General features: G+C 46.9%; 1 pseudogene; it reads right to left on the bottom strand.

Annotated features, from left to right (window-relative positions):
* LOC116754177 overlaps window positions 1-14,768 on the bottom strand; it is an 83,789-nt pseudogene extending 69,021 nt beyond the window's left edge.
* Between the last annotated feature and the right edge of the window lie 9,083 nt (window positions 14,769-23,851).

The following is a 23,851-nucleotide window of genomic DNA, read 5'->3' as shown; positions in this document are numbered from 1 at the left end:
TATATGTGAGAATGCCCACCATCTGTCCAGCGTGCTGCTGTGGATGCTGGGGTGGGCAGGGCTGGTTCCATCAAATCCATCCATTTCAAAGATGGGAAAACCAAGGCCTAGAAATGGCAAGCCCACATACACACATCAATCCAGAGCTTTGGCAGCAGAGAGCTCAATAGAGCTGCAGATGTGCTGAGTCCTGAGATATGTTCATTCATTGAACAAGTATTTATTGAGCACCTATTATGTGTCTGGCACTGTGCTAGGAACTGGGGATTAGGCAATGACTAAAGGCTGTGGGACTCAAAGGAATTAAGTAAAAGGCCCCGACCGCCCGACACAGAACTCCTTCAGTGACCCCAAGAAGCAAGTCCTGCTTGGCCAGGTGCAAGAGCTGGGTGTGGGACAGGGAAGAACTACAGAGTCTTCGGAAGCAGAGAGAGAGAGGCCTGACCTGGGGCTGGACAGGGAGAATCTGAAATGGAGGGAAGTGCTGACTATGACTAAGGAGCCAGCTCAGCTGGGCAGGGGGCTGGTGATTGACCCTCTCAGCCAGGTTGCGTTGGTGCCCAGAAAGGCACTGCCTTCAAGTAAAGCAGTTATGCTGTCTCACCACTGTGGGACCCAATCAAGAGAGAAGGCCAAAGGCCATTCATTCACTCAGGAGACTCATATCTTAATATAAGATATGCCAGACCCTATGCTGAACCCTGGAGCTGCCGAGCTGAAGGAGACATAGTCTCATCCCTAAAAGTCCTCAGCACTGGTGGGGGCACACAGACACGCAGACAGGCCATTCCAGTCCCGAGGTCCTGGCCACCTCAAGACAGCCCAGGTCAGCAAGGAAATCCATTAGTGGTGCTTTCCCGACTCCCTCTTCTGTCTACACCAGCGATATCAGGGATGATTAAGAACCTCAGGAGACCAGACAGCCCTGGGACTGGACTCAGCTCCACGTCTAGGTCAACACATGACCAGTAGCAAGTGACTTAACGTCTCTGAACCTTAGTTCCCTCATCTGTAAAATGGGGATAATAATAGTACCAGCTTGAGCGGTGCTGTAAGAATTTGATGAACTCAGCTACAAAGCTCTCGGCATACAAGTGCTTAAGAAATGGTAAGCCAAAAGCAGACTTCTCTTTTGGGTAGAAATTCTGTGCACTCAAATAGCCTGCGGCTTGTTGTCACAGTTACCACTATTCACAATCCAGCAAGCTCCAGGCATGGATGGGGGGTCAGCGAGTTGTGCAACAAACATGTATGGGGGACTGGCTCTATGCCTGGCCCGGGGGAGCAAACGTGAATGAGAGCCAGCCCTGACTCAGGAGCTACTCGCCTTCCAGGGAAGAGGAACACATATGTTAGTACGCTTGTAACGAAACGTGATTCGTATTATTATAGATATGATCCGAGGCTCAGTAGACAGTTCTCTGAGGTGGCCTCATTTACACCTCACAATCGTTCTTTGCAAGGTACACGTTGTTATCCGCATTTCACTGATGAGCAAACTGAGGCTTGGAGAGGCCAATTCACCTGCCCAGGGTCACATAAACTCTGTCTATCTGTCTCCAGAACCCTTGCTCTGTCCTCATAAGCAGCCTGAACACTGCAAATCCTGTTTCTCCAAAGTCCCATATGGGGACTTCCCTGGTGGTCCAGTGGCTAAGACTCTGTGCTCCCAATGCAGGGGGCCCGGGTTTGATCCCTGGTCAGGGAACTAGATCCCGCATGCCACAACTAAGAGTTTGCATGCACAGCTAAAGATCCTGCGTGCCACAACTAAAAAAAGAAAAAGAATCCCACATGCCGCAACGAACATCCCACGTGATGCAACTAAGACCAGGTGCAGCCAAATAAATAAATACATATTTTTTAAAAAACCCACAACATTGTAAATCACCTATACTCCAATACAAAAAAATTTTTTAATTGAAAAAAAAAAGAGTCCCCTACAAATATTGGTGCATTCAGTCAGTGAACACTTACTGCATCCTTGCCAGGTGCCAAGCCCAGTCCTAGGTATGTTGGGAGTGGAGATGAACAGGACAGGGTCCCTGCCCCCACCTCCAGCCAGCAAAGAGGTTGATTTGGGGCATGTTGGGGCTCTGTCCCCATGGCTTCTTGCTGACACTGCTAGGGGAAACTTTGGAACTGGTTCAGCTTTCCCTGCCATCACCCTGCTCATAGGGCTGCTGGGAAAGGCCGAGGGAGGGAGGCTGTGACAGTTTCAGGCCCCCAGGGCCACCATGTCCTCTCAGCCAGGCTCTGACTCACCACCCACAGCTGCCTTCAGCCTCAGGCAGCCCTGTTACTGGAAATAGACCGGGGGCCAAGAGCAAGAGCTGGGGGGGGGGGGTGGGGAGGGCAGGGTGGGGGCAAGGAGGAAGGGGGGCAGGGAGATAGCACCTGCACACGTGGCTCCCATTCCCACTCTCCCCGCCAGGAAGCAGAGAAAGGTCATTCAATAGAGCCCACCCGAAATAGCCGGACTTGGGAATATCCCTGGGGATTGAAGACCCCAGCATATGGGAGGCTGTCCCAGGAACAGTGAGGATCCCACGGTGCTCGGTGGTTCTGAGCACTTGCTGTGTGCCAGGGATTGGCCTACATAAGTGCTTTGCACGTCTTAATGATCTCATTGAACTCTCACAGCTCCCCGGGAGGTTGTACCACGATTAAGCCCATTTTACAGATGAGGAACTTGAGAATCAGAGAAGCAAAGTAGCTTGCCTAAAACCACACAGCCCCTGTATTTGACAATGTGGACCCTCCTCAAGCTCCCCACCCAATCCCAGCTCAAATGGCTCATTCCAGGTCAGATGTGCCAGCTTGGTTGCCATTTACCCTGCCTAAATCACATTCCCTTTTTGCCAAGGTAAGGTCTCCCTTCTTACTGCTCTGGGAAGCAGAAATTAAACCATAATCCTCCTCTCTTCCCTACCTATCTCAACTCTGCTCAGCTTTCAGTCCAAGTCTGATCGTGTTGCCTTCCTGTCTAAAACCTGCAGTGGCTCCCCAACATCCTCCAGATAGAGTGCATTCAAGGCCCTTTGTAAACTGGGCCCTGCCCATTTCTCTAGCTTCATAGCTCACCAATCTTTTCTTGGGCAGGTCAGGAGACCTCCCGGGGCTCTCTCTCTTGGTAGGCTGATGACACCTCTGTGCAGTGAGGAGAATGAAGGAGCTGATGCATGCAGAGTACCTAGGAGAGCACTTGGTGCATGGTTGGTGTTTAGTAAACCTTCCTGCCCCACTACCAGCTCTTAGCCAGAGGCTGAGGCAGAGTCAGTGGTGAGTGAAACGGTCTCTTTGCAGCCAAGCTGGGGTCAAGGGCTTTGTGGTGGGCCAGCCAAGGGCTGTCAGTACCGTTGGAATTCATCAGTTTGAGAAATTCTGAAAGGTTTCAGGGCAGCAGCAGTTGGAACTGGGGTAGGGGCGGGGGAGGTAAATGAACTGTTGATGAGAATGTAAAATGGTACAACCACTGTGGAAAACAGTATAGTGATTCTTCAAAAAATTAAAAATAGAAGTGCCATATGATCCAGCAATTCCACTTCTGGGTATATACCCAAAAGAATTGAAAGCAGGGTCTCAAAGAGATATTTGAACACCCATGTACACAGCATTATTCACAACAACTAAACATGGAAGCAACTAAAATGTCCATCTATGGATGAATGGACAAACAAAATGTGGCCTATCCATATAATGGAATACTATTTAGCCTCAAAAAGGAAGGAAATTCTGACACTTGGTACAGCATGGAGGAACCATGGAGGGCATCATGCTAAGTGACATAAGTCGTCACAAAAAGACAAATAATCATATGATTCCACTTACACAAGGAACTTAGAGGAGTCGACTAAATTCATAGAGACAGGGACTTCCCTGGTGGTGCAGTGGTTAAGAATCTGCCTGCCAGGGCTTCCCTGGTGGCGCCGATGCAGGGGACACGGGTTCGTGCCCCAGTCCAGGAAGATCCCACATGCTGCGCAGTGGCTGGGCCCGTGAGCCACGGCCTCTGAGCCTGCGCGTCCAGAGCCTGTGCTCCGCAACGGGAGAGGCCACAACAGTAAGAGGCCCTCGTACCACAAAAAGAAAGAAAAAAAAAAAAAAAGAATCCGCCTGCCAATGCAGGGGACACGGGGAAGATCCCTGGTCGGGGAAGATCCCACGTACTGCGGAGCAACTAAGCCCTTGCGCCACAACTACTGAAGCCCGTGTGCCTAGACACCGTGCTCCGCAGCAAGAGAAGCCACTGCAATGAGAAGCCCACGTACCGCAACGAAGAATAGCCCCCGCTCGCCGCAACTAGAGAAAGCCCGCGTGCAGCAATAAACACCCAAGGCAGCCAAAAATAAATAAATTAAATAAATAAATTATAAAAAATAAAATAAAATAAAATAAATGAATTCATAGAGACAGAAAGTAGAATGGTGGTTGCCAGAGGCTGGGGTGAGGGGGAATGGGGAGTTATTGTTTAATGGGTACAGAGTTTCAGTTTTACAAGATGAAAAGTGTTATGGAAATGGATGGTAGTGAGAATAGAAGATTATAAAAATATTTAATGCCACTGAACTGTATACTTAAAAATGGTTAAGTTGGTAAATTTTCTGTTTGTGTATTTTACTACAAAAAAAAATTGGGAATAAAAGGCAAAGGAAACCAACTTTCATAGTAGGATCTTTTTTATCTTCACCACAATCTAGAAGGCAGATACACCCACGCTATAGAAAGGACAACTGAGGTCAGAAAGGTGATGATTCACCAGGGTGTCAGGGAGAGAGCTGGATCTGGGACCAGGTCTGTCAGGTCCCAAAGCCCATGCTTTTCCCTTGCCTGCACCCAGCGCCTGGGGGATGGAGAGCATTGCCTTAGAAGAGGAGGTTCTTGGGTCGGGGTGGGGCTGGGGAATGAAGAGCTTGAATGGAGGCCTAAGGCAGGACTGGTTCCAGAACTCCTAGCAGGTGTGAGTGCAGTGAGTGGAGGTGAAGAGCTGGGGTGAGGTCATCTGTGACAAGCAGAGAAGCCTGGACTTGAGCCTTCTCCCTTCCCCCACTTCCCAGATGAGGAAACTGAGGACCTGTGCCTAGCCCAGTCCTCCATAATGCAGTGGGCGGGTGGCCTGCTGGAGAGGGGCTGAGGGAAGAAAGGAGATGCAGGTTGGGCAGCAGCTGCCACCTCTCCCCGCTTGCCCGCCCACTGCGCACTCCTCCCAGGACCACTCCCCCAACCCCGGGCTTGGCCTGGTCGCCTGACTTACAGGTGGGAGTGACCCAGGCCCGGGGCCCACTCTGGTGGCCCTGGCCCCTGGGCCACAACGGAGCTCTGGGCCTCTCAGCTGTGATGTCAGGGCCCTTCCTTCCTCCCACATCTGCTTGAAAAGGTCACCTATTTTAAACTCTTTCTCACCCCACCCTGTCCCTCCCCCCAAAAGGGGATGAGTTTTTCTAACCTGTGTCAACAGCTCAGTTCAGTATCCAAACATCTTTCTCTCCTGGTGCCCATCATCAGGGCCTCCACCAGAAAACTCTAGCCCCCGCGGACTCCCCCAGGTAGGAGGAACCCACCCTAGCTGCTTTTAATTTGATAAAGAATTCCCGAGCATCTACTGCACGCCAAGCACTGTCCTTGGCCGCCAAGGATGGATCCCTGTCTTCCTGGAGCTTTCATCTTAATGGAGGCAGACAGACAACAAATGGATGAGTCAACAAATTCAGTAACAAGATAATTTCTAATGGTGACCAGTGCTATAAAGAAAATAAAACAGGCTGAGAAGTTAGTAACATGAGTGGCTACTCCACACAGAGTGGTCAAGGAAGGCTTCCCTGAGGCGGTGACAGATTTCAGAAAGAGCATCCCAAGGAGAGAGAAGAGCAAGTGCAAAGGCCTTGAGGGGGTAATGGAAAGGTATGTTAGAGCAGGGGTTCTTCACATGGGTCCCCAACCAGCAGCATCCCCTGGGAACCGGTTAGAAATGTAAGTTCTTGGGACCTACTCCAGACATACTAAAAACATTTAAGGGTGGAACCTAGCAGGCTGAGTTTTTAATAAGTCCTCTAGGTGATTCTGAGGCACCTTAAAATTTGAGGGTCACTGCATTGGTGCTCAGGAAGAAAGTCTTGTGGCTGGAGTGTGGTGGCAGGGAGAGGGGTATCCCCTGATCCTTGGTCTCATTCTAGCCCATCCATTCACTGCCTTGCCTGCTCCTGACCTCACCATCCCGGCCCACTCAAGGCAAAGCTGAAAGCCCTCCCAAAGCTTCTCATTGCCCTCCGGCTGAAATTAAAACCTCTCAGCTGGGCTTATGAGACCCCTCATGATCTGCCCTCACCTACCTCTCCAGCCCCATCCCTCACCCTTCTCCCTCTCAAATCTTATGCTCCTAAATACAGATGTTCCTGAACCCCTCCAAACATTCTGTTCTCTTTGTCTAGAATACTATTTCTCGACTTCTTCACCTGGCTAATTTTCACCCCTCCTTCAAAGCACAACTCCCTCCTTCAGGAATTCCTCCCTGATTGTCTAGTTAGGGTGCAGGAGCCCACGTCTCTGCTTCCACACCAACCAGCCCCCATGCTTCCCCATCATTGTGTTCATCGCTTAGGTTTGACATTATCTGAGGGAAGAAAGGTTGTTTTTACTTTTATTTTTATTTCCAGTTCTATTGAGATATAATTGACATATAACATTGTATTCGTTTAAGGTATACAACATAATGATTTGTATATGTATGTATTGTGAAGTGATTACCACAGTAAGTTTAGTTAACATCCATCACCTCACATAGTTACAAATTTATTTTTTCTTGTGATGAGAACTTTTAAGAGCTGCTTACTGTCCTAGCAACTTTCAAATATGCAATACGGTAAACTTCAGCCACCAAGCTTCACATTAGATCCCCAGAACTTATTTCTCTTATAATTGGAAGTTTGTACCTTTTGACCACCTTCATTCAATTTGCCCCCACCGCCGGGTTGTTTTTTAAATGAATTTTTTCTTTTTAATCACGCAGGTAATACATGAACATGTACTTATAAAATTTTCAAACATACAGTTACAGTGAAAGATCTCCTCTTGGATGCCCGTTTGCTGTCCATTCATACATTTTTGGGTGCACTGCACACATACGTATAGGTGTGCAGAAGTTAAAGGTTCATTTTGAGGTTTTTTTCATTTGTAAATGGAATCATATGGGTAAGAATTGTTCAGTAACTTGTTTTCTTTACTTAACAGTGTCTTGGAGGTCATCTATGTCAGAACATGGAGACATACCTTACTGTTTTTAACTACCATATAATATTCCAAAATATGACTGTACTGTCTTTTATTAGCCGTTCCCTAAATGTATTAACCATGTTTTAAATTTTCTGGGTTTTTTTGTTTGTTTTGTTTTGTTTTTTGCGGTACACGGGCCTCCCACTGTTGTGGTCTCTCCCGTTGCGGAGCACAGGCTCCGGACGTGCAGACTCAGTGGCCATGGCTCACGGGCCTAACCCCTCCGCAGCATGTGGGATCTTCCCAGACCGGGGCACGAACCCGCATCCCCTGCATCAGCAGGCGGACTCCCAACCCCTGCGCCACCAGGGAAGCCCAATTTTCTGTATTTTATGATGCTTTCACATCCTAGAGCCTTGCTAATCCTAGACAGATTGCTCCTCACAGGGCTAGCAATTTCCTAGGTATCAATGGTAAACAACTTGCCTGAGAACACACCTTTTATATACAAACCAACCAATTCAAAACCCAGATCCCCAATCACCTCTTCTATCTAACTCTCACACATCAAGTCAATATTTTCCCTGCCCTAAATCACCCCAGGGCCAGGCACTGGACACCCAGGAACCACCCCTACGGCCCAGAGCTTACTAACATTCAAACTGGCAATCCTAAGCAGTTCAAACTTGCCCACCCTACCTTGCCCATTCCTTCCCAGGGGAACCGCGATAAAGGCTCTGGGCCACGATCTCACTTGCTTCTTCTGGTTCCTGACTGACCCTGGTGCTTCCTCATGTAGCCTTATGTGGTGTGGTGTGCCCCCCATCTCTTTGGAACTGTAAGTCATAAAACTTCTTTCAGTGGCATTGGCCTTACTGTTGTCATGCAATCACCGCTATAAATTAACCCCAGGTACAATAAAAACACAGAATGATGGATATTTAGAGGTTTTCAATTTTCCACTGTTACAGAAAAAGCTGCAATGATCATCTTGCATATGCCTCTTTGTACATATGTGTATTTCTTTAGCCGGTGGAACAGCCGGGTGCTAATTACCTAATTACTCATTGACCTCCATGGGCGATGCCCCTCCCAAGCAGAGCCCCTGATCCCTTCACCTTGTCAGTTTTGTAACTATTGAATCACAGAATGAATGCGACTCCTCCTCAGGGATGGTCCCTGGAATGGTTTGGTAAGCACCAAAGAAGCTCTGCGGTACAAAACATCTTCTCCATCCACCCTGTCCCCTGAATCTCCTCCCGTGTGAACCTTAGCATTACCTGGTCAAGGGAGATTTCCCCTGGAAAGTAGAACACAGCCAGAAAGTCAGTGTGAGATCTGTCAGAATCATGCCACAAGGAAAGAACGCAGGGAGCTTCTGGGTTAGTCAACATCTGGAGATTTGTGGGAAGTGGCACTCGGAAAGTGCATGGAAGCTCCATGCCTGTTCCCACATACCTTGCCCCACCCAAGTCATCCATCTGGCTGTTCCTGAGTTATATCCTTTTATAATAAACTGGTAATCTATTAATAACATTGGCCCTGCCCACTGGAAAGCAATGGGTTTCCTGGAGCTTTGCTGCTGGGACTCCCTTCTTCAGCCTACATAGGGCTGCCCCATTCAAACATGCCTGGCTTCCAAGCTCTGGTCTAGGTCTGGCTTCCAGTGACACTGGTCTAGGCTGAGGCTGTGCTTTGCATCTCTTTGGCTTTAAAGATATTGAAATATATCCCATCTCCCATATAACTCTAAAGACTTCATTAAAACATCTTTTTAAGAAAGAAAGAGGGAATTCCCTGGTGGTCCAGTGGTTAGGATTCTGCCCTTCCACTGCAGGGGGCCGGGGTTCGATCCCTGGTCAGGGAACTAAGATCCCACAAGCCAAGCAGTGAGCCCCCCCCCCAAAAAAAAAAAGGTAAGAAAGAAACTGGTTTTACAGTCAGAAGATCTGAACAAGTCACTCTACCCCTCTGAGTCTTGGTTTCCTCACCTCCCAGAGTGACTGTCAGAATACATGTAATACATATAATAATGTATATAAAGCCCCTCACTAGTAGATGTGCTAAAAACAAAACATGCTGTGTCTTCTCCATTTGCCCCTCCAGATTGGCTCTCCCTTTTCCACCTGAGGAAGCATCTGGGCTTCTCTGCTCTCTGGTTCCCACTTGGAATTGGCCAGTGGAAACACTGGCAGAAGACTGTTGTCTAAAGGAAGAGAGAGAAGTCAGGTATTTATTGTCCTGTCTCCCTTTTCCCTGCTGGGCTGGGCTGACTGTGTTGAGTTTGTCTACCTAAGGCCACAGCTCTTTTCCTGTAGCTACAGTCTCCCCACTCCTTCCCTTCACCCCTTCAGGGCTGTTGCTAGTCCCTAACTGCCCATCCATCCCTTATCCCTGCCAACCCTTTCAGAGATTAAGGCTCTTTATTAAACTCTCTCCAGGTGCCCCTTCCAGGGGGCCATCTGCTTCCTGCTGGAACCTTGACTGATGCAAGGAACCACTTTCCCTGCAGGTGCTCTCCCTGCCTGTCCTGCACCCCGCTGCCGAAAGAAGGTCCCTGTATCCCAAAGGATAGACCAGTTTTGAGGAAGTCTTCAGAGGAGTGAGACCCCAGTTGGAAGAGGAGGACTAGAAGGGGAGTCTCTGCAGAGCTGAGACTTGTCTATCCAACTCCTTTCTATCAGCCCTAGTGTCCAGGGTCTGGGACACTGACTCACCCCAGTAAACCCATCCATGACCAACCAGTATACCCCAAACCAGCATATTCATTGATCCTGAGAGAGATACAGGCAGAGTAGCAAGAATCCTGAGGTCAGCTGGTCAGAAGGTTCTCTTTCAGGAATCAGTAGTAATAGTAAGAGTGACCAGATACTGAGCACCTACTATGTGTCTAGGCACTGTGCTAGAACTTTCATTCATTCATTCAGCAAATATTTATCAAGGGTCTACTATATGCTGGGTACCATTCTAAGCCGTGGGGATATGGCCATGAACACAACAGATAAGAACACTGCCCTCGGGCTTCCCTGGTGGCGCAGTGGTTAAGAATCCGCCCGCCAATGCAAGAGACATGGGTTTGAGCCCTGGTCCGGGAAGATCCCACGTGCCGCAGAGCAACTAAGCCAGTGAGCCACAACTACCGAGCCTGTGCTCTAGAGCCCGCAAGCCACAACTACTGAGCCCGCGTGCCGCAACTACTGAAGCCCGCGCACCTAGAGCCCATGCTCCCAACAAAAGATGCCACCACAGTGAGAAGCCCGCGCACCGCAACGAAGAGTAGTCCCTGCTCACCGCAACCAGAGAAAAGCCTGCATGCAGCAATGAAGACCCAATGCAGCCAAAAATAAATAAATAAAGTAAAATAAATAAATTTATTAAAAAAAAAAAAAGAACGCTGCCCTCTTGGAGCCCTAGGAGAAGAGCATCTGTGATCCTAGTTTGTCCTTGAATAAGGCTATTGAGGTCCAGAAACTTGCCAAAGGCACTCAGCAGGTAAATGGCTGAGCCAAGATCTGAACCCAGGCTTCCCAGCAGGAATCATCTTAGAAAACTACAGGAGGATGGGGGCAGCTTGGGAAGAGCCAAACCCAACTCTCTGGAGTGAGAGGACCTGGGAGGAGGATGTCTCGAGCTTGGGGGAGGGGCTGCGAGGCTCCCATCTGTATTCCAGATGCCTGCTGTGACTAAAATATAGGATCCGGGGCCCAGGGTGACACAGCCTGGGAAGGATGCTCTGTGAAACGATGTTCATAGTTATTACTTCTTGGTAATTTCCTTCTTGATGTAAAATTTGTGAGTCACGGTCTCAGAACCTGTCTAGGTTTCACAATCCACACAGATGATTGCAGACACTATCGTGTCTCCTGCCAGCACATTTTCGACAGTCATTTCTCCCCCCTCTCCCCCCTCCCCCCGCATTTGGGACATTAGGGATTTATTTTGGAAGGTTGGTGGGAGCAAGGCAGGGAAAGGTAAGCACAGGACGTTATAGGCCACTCAGGGGGCAGTCGTGCCAAAGGTCTGGTCAGAGTTCCCTCTCCCCAAACTCAAGCAGACATCCATTTCGTTGAGCACCTACTAATGGGCAGACAGTAGATTAAGCAAAGTTGGGCAGTGGTTAAAACCAGACCCTGGATTGACTGGATTCAAGTTCCAGCTCTACCACTTTCTGGCTGTGTGACTTCAGGCAAGTCATTTTACCTCTCTGAGCCTCAGTTTCCTTATGGGTGAAATGTTAGAAATAATAGTGCCTCCCTAACAGGGTTGCTATGAGAATGAAGCAACAGATCTAAATGCTTACAAGAGGACACAGCACACTGTGAGTGTGCGAAAATGGTTAACAGTCATTACCATCATCAAACACAAGTAGAGAAACACACATGTGACATGTTCACATCACATTTGCATATGTATAATAATAATGCAATTGTGATACAGATGGATCCTCATGGTGGGCAGTTTCATCCCTCACGTGCGCTTTTCAGCACTGACACCGCACCCTTGCTTACCATGAATTCGCTAGGTCTCTTCGAGGTCTCAGTTCAAATATCGCCTCTTTAGAGGATCCTCTCCAACTGCACAATCTACTCAGAAAGGTGTTCTGTCTCTACCTTGTCATCCTTTTTCTTCTCCTCATAGAACTTACCATTCTCTGACACATTCCTGTTGTCATTTGTTTATTTACTTATGTTCATGCCTCTCCCATAAAAATGTAAGTCTCCATGAGGGTGGGAGCCTGACATCCTGGTCCCTTCTCAATTTTTCAAAGCCAAGTACAATGCCTGGCACATAGTAGGCACTGAAAAAACGTTTGTTCAGGGAATTCCCTGGTGGTCCAGTGGTTAGGACTTGGTGCTTTCACTGCCAGGGCTGGGTTTGATCCCTGGTCGGGGAACTAAGATCCCGCAAGACATGCTGCCAAAAAAAAAAAAAAAAATTGTTCAAAGAACAACTAATAAATTTGCTCTTCCCTTTACCCCTCTTTAGGCACCATGTATCTCCTTTTTACAGAGGAAGGTAATGGAGGCTCAGGGAGACAAGATGATTGGTGGTTTAGCCTCAAGCTTGCCTGTCTTAGTCACTGAGCGGCCCCACTTTGCATCTGAGCTGTGTCCCAGAGAGCAACAGGATGAGGTGGTGATGGTCAGATGTGGCAACCAGAGTTGTCTGCCCTCCATCCCACTCCTGGTACCACGTGGTGTAGAAACAGCATCTGGCTTGTAACAGGTGGCCCGGTTCCCAATTCTATCGCCGACTTGTTGGGTGACCATGCATGGGCTCTTTCTCCTCGCTTGGCCTCAGCCTCCCATCTAGAAAATGAAAGTGGTAGAATAGATCATAGGGTTTTTTAAAAACTGAGATATAACTCACATACCACAAAAGATCAAAGGTTTTTCAACTTTCTTTTCTCGCAGAATCTTTTTTTCCGAACTTAAATTTTATATGAAGTCCTAATATGTAAAGAAGACAAAATGTGGGGCTGTTCTGAGCAGTGGAGGGGGTGGCCTGAGAAGGTACCCTGCTTAGTGTACCCCTTGCTCCCACCACACTCCCCCTCCCTACCCTCAGTGGTCCCTGAGGCACTTCTGCAGAATCCCAGGGCTTGGAGGAACCCAGTTTGAAAACCACTGGACAAGAGTCACTCTTTAGGGTCCCTCCCAAGATGCAGGAGCCCTGGGGAAGGAGGAGGGGCTCATGCTCTCCCAACTTGCAGATGGGAGTTGTTCCTTGAGCTGCAGTCCAGCTGCCTCCCCAGGGTCATGAGAAAGAAGGCAAGGGCAGGCTCAGGGCGCAGGAAGTGGAGCCGGCCAGCTGGGAGGCAGTGACAGGCGCGGGTACCATGGCCTCCTGGATGGGCTGGTGACATCACAACCCCAGGAAGCAGCTGCCCGAGAGGCCCTCGCTGTCCCTCAGTCCTCCGCTGGGAAAATCAACCACCAGCTGTTGTAGTCCTCTTCTCACTCCCTTGCTCTTCTGGGTTGTCCCCTCCTGAACCATCATTTTCAGCACAGCAGCCACTTCCTCTCATTGATGACCTACTATGTGCCAGAACTGCACTTTTGGAACCCTTCACGGAACAGCTCATAATTGCATGCATTCCCTTATAGCATTTAATCCAGTCATCACATCAACATTTTGAAGTAGAGACCAGTACCATGGCCATTTTACAGATGATGAAACTGAGGCTCAGAGGGGCAAAACAGATGGCACAAGTTTACCCAGCTAGTAAACGCCAGAGCCAGGATTTGAACCTGGTTCTGTCTAACTCCGTCTGTGCCCTTGTCATGCATTATCACAATGTCAGATTCAGAGCCAAACAATGCCAGGTGCAGAATCTTCAGGCATGGCAAGGTGAGACTGTAAATTTCAAACCCAGTTTATATTATTAATGGTTTTTCCTGGACTGTTATTCAGGCCGAGTCTTAGGATGCATGGAAAGGGCTTAGCACACTCCCTGGCACCCTATAGATGTTAGCTATCACTATGACTGTCCACATTTTACAAAGAAGGAAACTGAGGCTCAGAGGAGCAGAGTCTATTAATTAAGACCATAGAACAGGTAGGTGCCAAAGCCAGGTATACAAGACCCCAAAGTCAAAGCTGTTTCTCTCAAGCCCTGAATTTCTTAGCCAGGATTATTCTCTTGCTCCACCCCTATTATTCTCCTAGGGCTGCTGTAACAAACTTTGTAGCTTAAAACAGCAGAAATGTATTCTCTCACAGTTCTGGAGACTAGCAGCCCCAAATCAAGGTGTCAGCAGGGCTAGTTCCTTCCGGAGGCTCAGAGGGAGAATCCATTCCATATGCTTCTCTTCTGGCTTGTGACGGCTGACCGCAGTCCTTAGTGTTCCTTGGCTTTGCGCTTCACGACTCCAATCTCTGCCTCTGTCTTCATTCGGCCTTCTCTCTGTCTCAAATCTTGATTTCCTTTCTCTTATAAGGCTACCAGTCCTTGGATTTAGGACCCACCCTGAATGCAGGAGGAGCTCATTTTGACATCCTTACCTTAATTACATCTGTAAATACTCTATTTCCAAATAAGTCACATTCACAGATACTTGAGGTTAGAACTTAGACATACCTTTTAAAATATTTTTTATTTTTTATAAATTTATTTATTTATTTACTTTTGGCTGCGTTGGGTCTTTGTTTCTGTGTGCGAGGTTTCTCTAGTTGCGGCAACTGGGGGCTACTCTTACCTATGGTGCATGGGCTTCTCATTGCGGTGGCTTCTCTTGTTACGGAACATGGGCTGTAGAGCTCGGGCTTCAGTAGCTGTGGCACGCGGGCTCAGTAGTTGTGGCTTGCAGGCTCTAGAGCGCAGGCTGTGTAGTTGTGGCACGTGGGCTTAGTTGCTCCGTGGCATGTGGGATCTTCCCCAACCAGGGCTCGAACCCGTGTCCCCTGCATTGGCAGGCAGATTCTTAACCACTGCGCCACCAGGGAAGCCCCTATCTTTTTAAAGGCATAATTCAACCCACCCTGTCGCCACCACCACCCCAGTTCAGCAGACCTTCATGGAGCATGAACCATGTGCCAGCCAGGCACACAGAAGGCATATTGCGTTAATGCTGCCAACAGTCTAGTGGGAGAGGCAGACGGGCACAGATAACAGCAGGATGGTTTTTAAGCTATGTGTAGAAATAAAGCATATGGACCCATAAAAGAGAGCAAGTAGTAGCATCTGGGATGGGGTAAAGTAGAGAGCATGGTGTGTGCCCTATCAATCCGTAGCTATTTATTAAGCACTTGCTATGTGCAAGGTGCTTTAGGGAAAAAAATATGTGAAAGAAAAACAATACAGAGTAGGAGAATGAACCTGAACGTTAGCTCTGGAGGCAGAAAGACCTCAAATGCAGGCTTTAACCCGTCTGTGCCTCAATTTCCTCATTTCTAAAACGGGAATACTAATAGCATTTGCCTCAAAGAGTTATTATTAGGTTGAAGTGAAACCACCCAAGCATTCAGTCAGCAAATATTTATTGAATATTTTCTCTGTGCCAGGCACAAAATGTGCAGGAAGGGGCTAGCCTGGCACCAAGAAAGCATTTAATAAATGCCAGTTCTCGTCCTCTTTCCCCTGATTCACAAGTTAGGTAAAAGTTCAGGACAGAAATACAAGAGAGATCAAAAGCAGGACAGGCTTAAAAGCCAAGTAAAGAGCATGAGATCTGTGTGTTTAGGAATAGTGACAACGTGGCCAGATAGGTCTGCAAATACCTCCTGGGGGAAGTGGGCTTTTGAGTCAGACCTCAGAGACAAGAAGAAGAGGAGGGATGACACCATGTAGCAATGGTGGTGTGAACATATGATTGGGGTGAGGAAATTTATTGGCAAGAAGAGTAGGTTTGGCCCAGATGGTGACCTTTTCTGCAGGATTCTAGGGAGCAACTGAAGCATCATGAAGGGTAGAACTTTTCTATATTTCACACAAAAAAATCAAGGGTAAGCACAGATGAGAATGTACTTAACCATACCACAAGCATTTGCATTTCTTTAAATTTTGCTCCAACTTTGGTATCACTTTTTATGCAGGCCTTTTCCTATAAGAAATAGTTCCATATGTTTCTACTACATTTAACTTGTCAGATTTTCCTATTCACAAAGCTCGTTGAAGGCAGGGACTGGATCTTACCAGTACATCCCAGGGCTTGGTATATAGTAAGTGTTCAATAAGCATTTCATTGAACGAATAAATTACTTTTATATTTTTGTTTTACATAAGAGCATGATATGTTGAATGGTGTGCTATAATTCATGCTTCCTGGACAAGTATAATATTGTTAGCACAATCCCCAAGCCAGATAAGATTGTTTAGTTGGAGACAGTTATTGGAATGATCGGCCCAGAATGTAGTAGGACAGAGCCATACAGAGACATTGCTAAACTAAACTTATGAACTCCCAGGCTGTGCTGTAAACCCATTAGGCTGTGTTGCTTTAAACTCGGGGTCAGCCAACCAAAGGTGGATGCAAAAGACTTTAAACAAGCCTGCAGCTTGAGACTTGAAATAGAACAGAAAGGGAATTCACAGGACTCAACCTTGTCTTCTGGCTGGAGCCCTTGAGACCTGAGGATGCTGGCTGGGCTAACTCTGTTGAGATAAGAAACGGCAGCTCCTTTAAGCTTTATTTTGTTTTTGGAGCCACCAGATCCAGTGGGCGGATCATGCCTTGAAATAGAAGCATCTCGAAAGGCCTGTGAATCATTTCTTAGCGCCAGCCTGCGAGGTTTCATATCCTGTTCTCGGAGTTACCTTGGGTGTTGTGTGCGTGCATGTGTGTGCGTGTGTGTGTATTGTTTTCAGGGGTGTTTGCTTAGGATTTGGTTTTGAAACTTTTACTTTCTTTTAATAGCTTTTTTTTTTAAGCTGGAGGAATTTTTCAAATGGCTTTTGCGAGAAAGTTCAAACCCTGGAATAACTAAGACTCTGGAAGAATTTGGACTTTGTAAGGGGAATTTGTATCTGGTAAGAATCACCCAGTCACTGATCTCTGCAGCTAGAAGATCTTTTGGAAAGCTTTTAGGTCAACCCCCTCATTGGACACATGGGGAAACTGAGGCTGGGGGAGGGAAAGAGGTTCAGCTAAGGCCACACACAGTGTCAGCGGAAGTGATGGGACCAGAACACAGGTCTGACTCCTGAAGCCAGCTTCGGCTCTGCAAGAGGCTCTCAAGCACCCAGTCTACATTTAGGTGGGCACGTTTTCAAGATCTGTAAAGGAACAGAAAGATAAAGAGGGTTCTGAGGAGGCAGAATTCACCCAGTATAGGCATAGAAGGATGGGGAAAGGAGTCTATGGAAGTATCTTAGATGCATTACCTCATTTAATCCTCCCCAGATCCCATTAGAGCAAGAGTTCTCAATCAGGGTCGACTGTGCCCCCAGGAGACACTGAGCAAGGTTTGGAGACATTGTCATTAGGAGGGGAGGTTGTAACCAGCATCTCATGGGTAGAGGCCAGGGATATGGCTTAACATCCTACAATGGACAAGACAGCCCTCACAACAAAAAATTATCTGGCCCCAAATGTCAGTAGTGCCAGAGCTGAGAAACTGTTATTTGGAGGGCGCTCTTCTATAATACAACCCAATTTAACAGACAAGAAAGCTGAGGCTCAGAAGGTACAGCCATTCACTAAGTGTGTGGTCCTGGGAAAATTACTTAACCTCTCTGTGCTTCAGTTTCCTCATCTATAATATAAAATAGAGATAACAGTACTTCTATCAGTGGTTGTTATGATGATTAAACAAATTAATATTTGTAAAGTACTTAGAACAGTGCCTTAACACCTATTCAGTATTATATGAGTATTTGCTAAAAATAATAAATATAAATAAACAAACTTGTCCAAAATACACAGAAAATAAGTGAAAGGATTGTGGTGAAATCCCAAAGACATTTAAGGGTATGGAAACTAGAAGATGGGAGACCTTCTCGGGGTGTAGGGCCCTGAGAGCAGGTGAGTCATGTGGCCATCCACGTGGCATCCTACATCTCCCTGACCACGAGGTTTTCCTTCTCAGACACTGCTACCTGAAATGCAACTTCATCGTTTTATGTAGAAGTGATATGCACTATTAAACATGAATAGTCTTGGCAAGTCTGACACGGTAAGCCAAAGCTGTCGTCAGTAATTGTTCAGGATAAATTAGTTTAGCTCCCTCCCAGCAAGTCAGTCTATTGCCCGCCCTCGGGACTCCTAACCATCAGTCATGCCCACAGCAGCCAGCACCACCTCGAGCAGGCCTCCAGCCTGGATCAACTCCGTGCCCTGTCCCACCTTGCACCCCACTTCAGGGCCCACTATTGATCCTCCCACCTGCAGCTCTGATGGCCGTTTTGGCCAGCCAGGGGCCTAGTCCTTGCTTTTCTGCTTTGACCCTCTAACCCTGTCCTCAATCAGGAATCAGATGGCTCCACGGGCTGCTGGCACCTGCTAACTCTCTGAGTGTTCACCATGTACATCCTCCAAGACCTAGCTGCTCTCTCAGCGAGCACTGGGCTCTGGGAAGGAAACCAGGTAGAGGAGTGTTATGAGAGCAGACAGAGGAAAAGCCAAAGCAAGAACCCCCCATGTCTCCCCTCTGCCTGAGCCCACCTGACAAGCCTATTCCTTATAACAATCGATGGCGTTTCTTTTTTTTTTTTTTTTTTAAGAATCAATTTTATGTATTTATTTTTTGGCTGTGTTGGGTCTTCGTCGCTGCGTGTGGGCTTTTCTCTAGTTGCAGCGAGCGGGGGCTACTCTTCGTTGCGGTGTGCGGGCTTCTCACAGTGGCTTCTCTTGTTGTGGAGCACGGGCTCTAGGCGCGCGGGCTTCAGTAGTTGTGGCTCGCGGGTTCAGGAGTTGTTAGGTGCCATTTTTTGAGCATCTTAAGCTAAGTGTCTTACATACTTAAAACAGCCCTTGTCTGCTGTGCCCCACTCCCCCATCCCCAGAGACCTAAGAGAACCGCCCCCCATATAAACTGTATTAGTTTTCTCTTATTGCTGTAACAAATTACTACAATTTAGTGGCTTAAAATGACACAAAGTTATTATCTTACAGTTCTGTAGATTAGAAGTTCGACAAAGATCTCACTGGGACAAAATCAAGGTGTCTACAGGGCTGTGTTTCTTTCTGGAGGCTCTAGAGGAGCATCCATTTCTTTGCTTTTTCCAACTTCTAGAGGCTGCTGACATTCCTTGTTCTGTGACCTCTTCCTCCGTTTTCAAAGCAAGCAACATGACACCTCTCTGACACCCTACTTCCACTGTTACATCTCTGACTCTCCTTCTGTCTCCCTCTTCCACTTTTTTTTTTTTTTTTTTTTTTTGCGGTACACGGGCCTCTCGCTGTTGTGGCCTCTCCCGTTGCGGAGCACAGGCTCCGGACGCGCAGGCTCAGCGGCCATGGCTCATGGGCCCAGCCGCTCCGTGGCATGTGGGATCTTCCCGGACCGGGGCACGAACCCCTGTCCCCTGCATCGGCAGGCGGACTCTCAACCACTGCGCCACCAGGGAAGCCCTCCCTCTTCCACTTTTTAAGGACCCTTGTGATTACGTTGAACCCAACAAAAAATCCAGGACAACCTCTGTACTTTAAGATCAGTTGATTAACAACCTTAACTCCATCTGCAAACTTGATTCCCACTTGCCATGTAATGTAACGTATTCACATAACATATTCATGTTCCAGGGATTACGAGGTGGATGCCTTCTTTTTTCATCAAAGTATAGTTGATTTACAATGTTGTATTAATTTCTGCTATACAGCAAAGTGATTCAGTTATACATATACATTCTTTTTTTTTATATTCTTTTCCATTATGGTTTATCATAAGATACTCAATATAGTTTTCTGTGCTATTCAGTAGGACCTTGTTGTTTATCCATTCCATATGTAATAGCTTACATCTGCTAACCCCAGCCTCCCAATCCAGCCCTCCTGCAACCCCCGCCCCCTTGGCAACCCCAAGTCTGTTCTCTTTATCTGTGTCTGTTTCTATTTCGTAGATAAGTTCATTTGTGTCATATTATAGATTCCACATATAAGTGATATCATATGGTATTTGTCTTTCTTGTTCTGACTTACTTCACTTAGTATGATAATCTCTAGTCGCACCCACATTGCTGCAAATGTCATTATTTTGTTCTTTTTTATGGCTGAGTAATATTCCATTGTATATATACCACATCTTCTTGATCCATTCATCTGTCGATGGACATTTAGGTTGTTTCCATGTCTTGGCTATTGTGAATAGTGCTGCTATGAACATAGGGGTGCATGTACCTTTTTGGATTAGAGTTTTGTCTGGACATATGCCCAGGAGTGGGATTGCTGGATCATATAGTAACTCAATTTTTAGTTTTCTGAGGAACCTCAATACTGTTCCATAGTGGCTGCACTAACTTACATTCCCACCGACAGTGTAGGAGGGTTCCCTTTTCTAGGATGTGGATACCTTCGAAGCAGCCATTAATCTGCCTACCACATTAACCAACAGGGAGTAGTGGAGACCATGACAATCCAGAGAGTACACATCCCTTCTAAAGGGGGCACCTACTCAGCCCCAGATGATCTCATCATTCATGCATGAAGAGAGGTTCAGTGTGGCTGGATCTGCCAATATTTCAAGCTGGGAAATTAGATTTTTCAGGTGAAGTTTTCCAATTTTGAAATCACTGGACAGGCCCCAAAAATTTTTTTGTGTGTGGTAGATTTGGCCTGAGGTCACCCAGGTGTGACCTCTGAATTCAGCTCCACCCAGTCAACCGTGGTGAGATGATGAGATGTTCTCTGGCATTTACAGGCTCTGCAGGCTCTGGGGGATGAGGAACCAGCTGGGTCTGGAGGTGGGAGGGAACGTGGTCAGGAGCATAACAGATACTGCAGGGGGTGCCTCGGGGGAAAGTTTAGAGGGAGAAGGGACCAACCATTTCCCTAAGAGACCAACCATCACCTGCAGGAAGCAGTGGTGCATCAAAGGGTACAGGAAATCAGACAGAGGCAGACCTGAAGAAGTCAACCAGACTGAGGTAGGCTTTATGCCTTGTGGCTTCAGAGCAAATCAAGCAGACCCTTTCTAATTTCAAAAGGTATCAGTTCTTCCCTTCCCCCTGAAAGCACTAGTGATACTGGCTGGCTGTGTGGAGACTGGTGGGCTGGGGCATGGCAGGGGTGGAGTGAGGAGGAGGCTTTTCATGAAAGATTTTTGAATTTTGAACCAGGTGAAAGTACTACCTATTTAAAACATTGAAGTGAAATCCTTTTATTCATTAAAAAATATTTTAAACTACAATAGTTTACGTTAAAGGTAAAAACATGAATGCAGTTGTCATGGAGACTCTACTGCACTTTCGTGAAGATGGGATGTGTGACCTCACAGCAAGAAGAAATGGAAATGTGAATAAATGTTAATAAATTTGGCCAACTACTTTGGATCCATCGTCTTTTTAAATTTTTAATTAATCTATTTATTTTTGGTTGTGTTGGGTCTTCGTTGTTGAGCGCAGGCTTTCTCTAGTTGCAGCAAGCGGGGGTTACTCTTCACTGCGTTGTGCGGGATTCTCATTGCGGTGGCTTCTCTTGATGCAGAGCATGGGCTCTAGGCGCGTGGGCTTCAGTAGTTGTGGCATGCAGGCTCAGCATTTGTGGCTCGCGGGCTCTAGAGAGCAGGCTCAGTAGTTGTGGCACACGGGCTTAATTGCTCCGCTGCATGTGGGATCTTCCCAGACCAGGGATCGAACCCGTGTCTCCTGCATTGGCAGGCCAATTCCTAACCACTGCACCACCAGGTAAGTCCCCAGTATCCATCATCTTAACTGCTGCTTTCCTTATCCTCACACACCGGGACCCAGTAAACAAGATTGGTGTCTTAAGTTCTATTCTATTCCATTCTGAATGGCAAAAAGCTAAGACTCTAGAGTCAGTCAGCTTGCCCCTTCCACACTGGTGACCTTGAGTCAATGTGCTTAACCTCTCTGAGCCTCAGTTTCCACATTCGTAAAATGGGGGTAATGATACCAATTTCATGGGTTGTTATGAAGATTAATGAGTTAATGCCTGTAAAGCACTTGAAACAGCACAAAATCAGTGTCCAAAAATACTGACTCTTATTATTAACTATTTTTACTATTCTCTTTTAACCTTGTTTCTTTTGAGTGGGGCAATTATTAAAACCATAACAACTTAAGACATGTAATGTAGGTGATCTAAAATGAAGTGAATTTAACCTCTGGTCCCCCAAATTCTTACAACCACACTCTGAAGGGAATATCATTGTCTCCATTTCATAGATAAGGAAACTGAGGCCTGGAGAACGTAAGCAAGTTGCTCAAGGACGTTGAGCTTGGACACAGAGAAGATAGAGGCTTGAACCAGGATATCAAGATTCCAGTTCCCACGACTTTCAATTCAAGCCTGTCCTATGGTGTGATTATATGGTGTGATCATAAAATAACAGGGCTGAGTGGGGCAGTTGGATTTCAGTTTGTTAGTTTGGTTTGGGGACAGTCCCTCCCCTGTCATAGTCCCAGATCCAGTAGATTCTAAGGTGGGGGTCAGGTCAGGTCTCTGGCTCACATTCTGGCCTCAGCTTTGGAGCCAAGTTCCTCTCTCCCCTGGGAGGGATACAGGGTTGGGGAAGGGGTGTCAGAGCACGGGGTTTGCCGTGGATGACCCCGGCCCAGCTGCTGCCTGGGCTTTCTCACGAAGGAGGCTCTCCCAGTGTCCCAAATCCACCCCAGGCCCTCTGCCGCCTCCCCCCTGACCCTCGTCATCTAAGGAGCAGTTGTTGCAGCTTGAAAACATGTCTGGCACCAAACATGGGAGTTAAATGCCCTGGAAAGTTGGAGGGCACTGCCCAAGCCAACTTCAGGAAGTGGGAGCGCCCACCGATCAAGAGCACAGCCTTGTAGGTTTCAAACCTGGCTTCTCCACTTCCTAGCTGAGTAGCCGTGGGATTCACCTTTCTGAGGTTTCCACATATGTGAAATGGGATAGCCATAGTATCTATCGCAAATGTTTTGGGGATGCTTGTCTTTTTTAAAAGCGCTTTATTGAGGTATAATTTATATACCATAATATTTACCTGCTTTAAGTATACAATTAAGTGATTATTAGCATATTTGAAGAACTGCACAACCATCACCACATCAGTCTTAGAATATTTTCATCACCCCTCCATAAAAACCCCTATACCCATTAGCAGCCACTCCACTTTTTCTTTTCAGCCTTAGGCAACCACTAATCTACATTCTATCTCTATAAATTTACCTTTTCTGGAAATTTCATGTAAATGGAATTATACAATATGTGGTCCTTTGTGCCTTGCTCCTTCCACTTAGTCTAATATTTTTGAGGTCCATCTATGGATTGTATACATCAGTAGTCTGTTCCTTTTTTTTTTCTTTTTTCGGCCACGCCACATCGCTTGCGGGATCTTAGTTCCCAGACCAGAAATTGAACCCAGACCCAAGACAGTGAAAGCACTGAGTCCTAACCACTGAACTGCCAGGGAATTCCCTAGTGTGTTCCTTTTTATTGTTGAATAATATTCCATCGTATGACTATACTACATTTTATTTATGCATTCATCAGATAGACATTTGGGTTGTTTCCAGCTTGGGGCTACAATGAACAATGCTGCTATGACTATCCCCCTACAAGGTCTTGAGTAGACATATATTTTCGTTTCTCTTGGGTAAATACCCAGAAGAATTGCTAAGTCATATGGTCAATTTATAGTTTCAAAGTTTTCCATTCCCATCAGTACTGTATGAGGATTTGTTGAGAGAATTAAATGAGATAATTAACATGAAATGCTTAGCATCGTGCCTGAATCTTTAATAAATGACAGCCAGAATTAATAGAGGTCTTAATAGAATCAGCTGTAGTGCTAGAAACCACAGTACTGCTGCCTCCTTCCCTGAAAAGAAAGTGGATCTCCAAGAGGCAGTCACTCTGCAGTATTAATGCCCACATCCTATATGCGCTTAGCCTGGCGTTCAAGGCTCTCCACACCCCCACCTCCATCTACCTGTCCAATCTTGGCCAGCATTCACTTTACCCTCTAGCTTCTGCCCACCCAAGCTGATCAGCACCTCTGCTCATACCATTCTCTGCCCTCTCCCTCCTGCCTTCTCTTTGAGTATTAA

Source organism: Phocoena sinus, chromosome 1, assembly GCF_008692025.1.
Source record: "Phocoena sinus isolate mPhoSin1 chromosome 1, mPhoSin1.pri, whole genome shotgun sequence".
NCBI lineage: Eukaryota > Metazoa > Chordata > Mammalia > Artiodactyla > Phocoenidae > Phocoena > Phocoena sinus.
This window is presented reverse-complemented; position numbering and strand designations above follow the sequence as displayed.